The sequence below is a fragment of the Octopus sinensis genome, linkage group LG13 (assembly GCF_006345805.1).
Source record: "Octopus sinensis linkage group LG13, ASM634580v1, whole genome shotgun sequence".
Lineage (NCBI taxonomy): Eukaryota > Metazoa > Mollusca > Cephalopoda > Octopoda > Octopodidae > Octopus > Octopus sinensis.
This window is the reverse complement of record NC_043009.1, coordinates 26,501,530-26,508,603: the sequence shown is the minus strand read 5'-3', so window position 1 is coordinate 26,508,603 and position 7,074 is coordinate 26,501,530. Positions and strand designations below refer to the sequence as shown.

The following is a 7,074-nucleotide window of genomic DNA, read 5'->3' as shown; positions in this document are numbered from 1 at the left end:
GTTAGCTTTGCAACCACCTGGCCGGCTGGCTTCAGGTTCAATCCCTCTGGACAGCACCTTGGGTATGTGTCTTCTACTCTAGCACTTGGTTGACTAATTCTGTATGATTGAATTTGGTAAGTGGAAACTGTGTGGATGCCTGTCCTTTACACACACACACACACCCACACTGAGACGTATACAATGGGCTTCTTTCAGTTTCCATCTACCAAATCCACTCTCAAGGCTAAAGTTGGGCTGAGGTTATAGTAGAAACCATGCAGTGGTACTGAACCTGGCACCATGTGGTTGAGAAGTAAGCTTCTCACCACACAGCCATGCCTCCACCTGAAAAGTAGTGCTCGGGGCCTCTGAAGGCTGGGGGGAGAAACGAAAGTACCAAGTGGTGGTGTTAAACTGGGCAATGGATTCCACCTACAGTCCATATAGTCTGTGGCAAGATTTGAACTTAGAAAACAAATACAGCATGACAGCCTGTCCAATGATTCTGTTAGTGTCTCCCACTAGACTGGTGCTCAAACAATTTCTGAAAGATAAAAAGTAAAGTTGACCACAGTAGAAATTGAACTCGGAATGTAGTAAGCTGAAATAACTGCTACAAAGCATATAGATTTCATATTTTGACAGTCAGCAATCATGGGGGAGGGGGTACAAATTGGTTACATGGACCCCAGTACTCTACTGGTATTTATTTTATTGAACCTGAAAGGATGAAAGCAAAGTGCCTCTTGAGCCCAGTGCCACTTGAACTCGAAATGTAAAGTTGAAAGAAATGGCGCCAAGCATTTTGCCCAATGTGGTAAGATTCTTGGCAGTGTGTATTAAATTGAAGGATAAGCACCATTTGAGCGTGACTGATGCCAGTGCTGCTCGACTGGTACCTGTGTCAGTGGCACGTAAAAAGCACTCACTACACTCTCAGATTGGTTGACATTAGGAAGGGCATCCAGCTGTGGAAACCTTCCCAAACCAGATTGGAGCCTGGTGCAGCCTTCCGGCTTGTCAGTCCTCAGACAAACTGTCCAACCCATGCCAGCATGGAAAGCAGATGTTAAAAAACAATAATGATAATGATTTGGTAGAGCACAAATTTATTATTTTTTAACAGGAATAGTATTGATAGTGACTCCGAAGTTTTGGCCAGCTAAACCATTCTCAGACAATATATACATTGTGTGTGTGTCTTTGTTACTACAAGACATATTGTCTGACTACTTTGTCAGTTGGCCTCCTTAGTTCAAAGTTACATGAATGGTAGAGCATAGATAAGCTGAGAAAATATTTTGGTATGAGAGGAGTCAGATGCTGGTGCATGAAAGAGAAAACTGCTCGGATGTGGTCATGTGTTATGTGTTTAGAACACAGGAGTTTGGTGCTGTTAAGACTTGGTGTCTAGTGGTCTGAGGGGAGGGAACTTGTGAAAGAGGAAGACTGAGAAAGACATCGGAAGAAGTGGTGGAAGCCACTCTTAAGAGGATGAACCACACAAAGGCAATTGTGACAAGGAATTGCTGTACTCCATCATAGACTTGTCCGAATCATGAAAGCATGGAAATACACATGTAAAATGATAATGATGTAGATCACTGGTGATAATGGTGGTGGTGGTGGTAGTGGTTGTGGTGGTGGTAGTGGTGGTGGTGGTGATGATGATGATGACAATCATCATCATCATAAGACACTTGTCCTGCTTTCACACAGTCTTGAGAGTTCTGAATTAATATTTGAGTACTTACCAATTTTATCAAATTCCGTTCTGTTTAGGTAAAACTGCCTGTCTTCAAATATAGCCATGTTGATTATAAAAAAACAATTATTAATAAAAAAAAAATTATTATTATTATTATTATTATTATTGTTATTTTCTTTTCTGAGTTCTTTAGTTTAGTTACTGGTTGTTAGGCTGACAGGTTCAAGGAGGGAAGGCTTAAATAGAAAATAAAAAAGCCAGCATTAATGACAACCACCACCACCATAATGACAACAACAGCAACAATATCAATCACAATGAGAAACAAACAAAAAGCAGCATATTAGAAAAAAAAAATTACTTGAAAATAATTTAGTCTTTGATTAATGCACCATGCCATCTACTTTTAACTGCTCAAAAGTTTTTTTTTATATTTTAAAAAGAAAAAAAATGTTTCTTCCTCCACCACATCTTGTATGTTTTATTCTATGTTTTAATGGCTATCTGGCACACGTCATTGGCTTGCTGTCAAATAATCTATGTAAAAATGTCAATTTAGCATCTTTCAAGGATTTGGTTCTGTAGTAATTTATGAATATATAAGACCCAAAGCAAAAATGTCTTTTAAACAATTAATGGTAATCTTTACTTTCACTTGTCAATTTAATCCTTTAATGAAGCCCCTGTGGCTTATGGGACCACTGTTTGTTAACCCTTGTTTCTGCGGTCATTAACTCTTATACTGGAGAAATCAGATATAATGGGCCGTGACTGCTGAGGATATGCGTAAGCTCGCTAGAAATGAAGCCAGTATGCTCCGATGGATGTGTAATGCCGGTACTCACACTCGGCAGAGTGTAAGTACCTTGAGAGAAAAGCTGGACCTAAGAAGCATCAGTTGTGGTGTGCAAGAGAGACGTTTGCGCTGGTATGGTCATGTGGCGAGAATGGATGAAGATAGTTGTGTGAAAAAGTGCCACACCCTAGCGGTTGAGGGAACCTGTGGAAGAGGCAGACCCAGGAAAACCTGGGACGAGGTGGTGAAGCATGACCTTCGAACTTTAGGTCTCACTGAGGAAATGACTAGAGACCGAGACCTCTGGAAGTGTGCTGTGCGCGAGAAAACCCGGCAGGACAAGTGAGTCCATAACCCGTGGCCTTCTACATGGGATGGAGCCAGCCTACGTATGCATACCTTCTCTTCTTGGGACACAAAACTCTACTTGTGAAGACGTGTTGAGGCAAGTGAGGATCAGAATCGAAATCGATCAATGGAAATTGCGGATGTGCTACCAGTGCCGGTGGCATGTCGAAACTCTGCTTGTGAAGACCCGTTGAGGCAAGTGAGGATCAGAATCGAAATCGATCAATGGAAATTGCAGATGTGTTACCAGTGCCGGTGGCATGTAAGAGAACTTTCCGTTTCGCGACCGTTGCCAGCACCGCCCTGTTTCGTGTCCGTTGCCAGCCTCGCCTGGCCCTCGTGCCGGTGGCACATAAAAAGCACCATCCGTTCGTGGCCGTTTGCCAGCTCTGTCTGGCACCAGTGCGGGTGGCACGTAAAAAGCACCCACTACACTCACGGAGTGGTTGGCGTTAGGAAGGGCATCCAGCCGTAGAAACACTGCCAGATTTGACTGGGCCTGATGAAGCCTCCTGGCTTCACAGACCCCAGTAGAACCGTCCAACCCATGCTAGCATGGAAAACGGACGCTAAACGATGATGATGATGATGATGATATATTCACTCAAAATTACCCTTAACTACAAAAATCAGTTGTGTATATACGCTAGCATGGTTGGGTGGTAAGAAGCATGCTTCCCAGCTACATGGTTCCAGGTTCAGTCCCACTGCGTGGCACCTTGGGCAAGTGTCTTCTACTATAGCCTTGGGCTGACCAAAGCCTTGTGAGTGGATTTGGTAGATGGAAACTCAGAGAAGCCTATTGAATATATATATATATATAGGCAGGCATGGCTTTGTTGTAAGAAGCTTGCTTCCCAACCACATGGTTTCGGGTTCAGTCCCATTGTGTGGAACCTTGGGCAAGTGTCTTCTACTATAGCCTCAAACCTACCAATGCCTCGTGAGTGGATTTGGTAGATGGAAACTGAAAGAAGCCTGTTGTATATATATTATATATATATACATATATATATATATATATATATATATTATATATAATATATATATATATATTATATTATATATATATATATATATATATTATATATATATAATATATATATATATATATATATATTATATATATATATATATATATATATACACATATGAATATTTGTGTGTCTTTGTCCCCTGCATCCACTGACGCTTGATAACCAATGTAGGTATGCTTCCGTCCCTGTAACTTAGCAGTTCGGCAAAATAGACTGATAGAATAAGTACTAGGCTTGCAAAGAATAAGTTCTGGGGTCGATTTGTTTGACTAAAAGCGGTGCTCCAACATAGCTGCAGTCAGATGATTGAAACAAGTAAAAGCATAAAAGAGTACCAATGCATGAAATTTAGCCAATGGCAGCCCTCTTTTATTGTCTCTCACTCTTTCCACCCTTATGTACCTCTGACTTCATCTCTGGCACTGTGCAGCTCTCTTGCTTCCCCACTGCCACATCACATCTTTGCTGCCAGCTGTCATCTCCCTGCCCCTCACCTACTTCCTCCCCCTTCCCCTCCAACTGATATTCACAACTGACCATTGTCTCCACCCATATTCACCACTCACTACATTTCCCTCTGTCACCATCTCTATCCATCTGTCACCCTCCTTTCACACATCCACTCCCATGAACTTACTCATCCACCCTTACCACTTATATTCGCTGTCCAGTAGCTTGAGGGAACACCCTGACACACATCTTCAACACCATCCTCTTTCTTTTCTGACTGGGCTAGCCATGGATCTTCTCTGCAGCAAAACACCTGTTCTTGTCCCTCTAGTCATACTTTAAACCCCTGGCAAAGAGCTTCTTCCCTCAATACCACACCTACCCTACCCTTAGTTGAATGGTATTGTCTTTTGATGTACTTGGTAATCCCACTAGTGATGGTGCCAAGTAAAAAGCATGCCATACATCCAGCCATAGAAACCTTGCCGGAACAAATGTTGAGGCTTTGTGCTGTCATCTGATTTGCCAGCTCCTGTTGAACTGTCCAGTCCATGCTAGCATGAGAAACTGACAATGGTGATAATGATATATATAATGGACACAGGTTCATGTGTCATATAGCTAACTAGAGGCGATGGTCTCTTGGAACTAATCAACGGCAGCTTACATCCTATATTTATGGACTGCCATATTAGCTTGGCGATAACTGTTAATATCCAGTACTGCTGCCATAGTCTCCTTTAGAGAGACTTAGAAATAATAATATTTCTATATATATAATGATATGTATATATATATATATATATATACATATATATGTATATATAATATATATATATAGGTGTAGGAGTGGTTGTGTAGTAAGTAGCTTGCTTACCAACCACATGGTTCCGGGTTCAGTTCTACTGCGTGGCACCTTGGGCAAGTGTCTTCTGCTATAGTCTTGGGCTGACCAAAGCCTTGAATTTGTAAGCCTAGTGTATCTTTACGGTGCTTTATTTCACTGGAAAATAACTGATGAAGGCCAATCAGTTTTATGATAACAAATGTATTCTGAAAAGTTCGAAACTCAAGTACTAGGTTGTTCATTTCTCTGGCATTCTTCCTGCAGGAAGAAGAAAATTTTTCATATCCGCCATCCACACATGTCTTTACCTCTGTATATTCAATGAAGATTTACCTAGCATTGAATGGTTATCAATTGCTATTTCCAGCAAAAATTGGCACATTGTGCCACCATTTCCTATATATATATATATATATGTATACATGCATACATACATATATATATATATGTATGTATGTATGTATACACACAGATCTAAAATGCATCCAGTCCACACTGCAAAGTGGTTGGCATTTGGAAGGGCATCCTGCTGTAAAAATAATGCCAAAACTAACCTTGCCTGTGCTGGAGCCACATAAGAATCACTGAGTCCACATTGCAGGGTGGTTGGTATTAGGAAGGGCATCCAAAAAAAGGAAGCGTGTTAAGAAGGGTGACTGTAAAAACCTTGCCAAAACAGACACAGTAGCCTGGGGTAATCTTCCACCTGGCCAGCTCCTGTTAACCGTCCTGCCCATGCATGCATGAAAGACGGATGTTAAATGATGATAATGATGATATATATATATATATATCCTTTGAGTTCTGTTTTTAATTTTATTTGATATATATATATATACACACAAGCACACATTGTACATGATTGTTCAATGATAGTTACTCTTGACAAAACCAGTTCTTCTGGATGGTTTGACATTTATTTTATATATTATATCATATATCATATATTGTCTTTATAATAACATTATGTTTCATGGAGAAACTAACATTGTATCGAGCTGACAGTTTGAGACAGCAGCTGATTCTTCAGACTGTATTCTTACTGCTGTATGATGCCAGCGCAATCAATATTCCATAATATATATATATATATGTTTGAAAGCACAATTTACAGAGACAAGTTTTGTCACATTCTGCTGTCATAAACTGCAAAGGCAGCAATACAATTGCATCGTACGTTCTTCTGAGTTGAAAGAAATGCCATTTAAAATAACGAGGACTTCAGGTTGTTGACGACAAATTAATAATTTTCGAAGCTGAGGTAAAAGATATTGAACGAGAAAGGCTGCGAGTAACTAGAAACCATCTCGTAAATTTATTGTCGAATGTGTTAACTTGACTTCATACTTGCAAACTGACTGCATGTTGGGGGGGTGGGGTGAAAAGGGTTCCATCAGCACATTAAGCAATGTTCTCCCCTTTCTTTTCCCTTTCGATGAAGTTTGGAATGTTTCAGATTCATAAAAGAGCCACACTCCAATAGCATGGAAACCTTCAATTCTGGAATTATTTCTAAAGCAGTTATAATCTGCTATTTTTTTCTGTCTGGGTTGGTTTGGCAGGATCTGGTGAGCTGCTGGGCCACCTCCTGTCCCATGTTAACTCTGACATGGTTCCTACGGCTGGGTGCTGTTCCTAATGCCAACCACTTTTCAGTGTGCATATCCTCCTCCTGCTCCTCATCCTCTTCTTCATCACCATTTAATGTTGGTTTTCCATGCTGGCATGGGCTGGAGGGTTCAACAGGATCAGGTGAGCCACAGGGCTGCATCATGCTTCATGTTAACTCTGGATTGGTTTCTATGCCCTCCTAACTCCGACCACTTTACAAGTGTTTATCCTCCTCCTCCTCCTCCTCACCACCACCACCACCACCATCATCATCATCATCATCGTCATCAGTTAA

The 7,074-nt window shown here is 40.9% G+C and overlaps 1 protein-coding gene across 1 annotated transcript in view; it reads left to right on the top strand.

The window, feature by feature from the left end:
• Window positions 1-7,074, top strand: part of LOC115218616 (coiled-coil domain-containing protein 138-like) — an 89,856-nt gene that overhangs the window by 31,437 nt on the left and 51,345 nt on the right. The gene's annotated exons all lie outside the window — the stretch shown is intronic.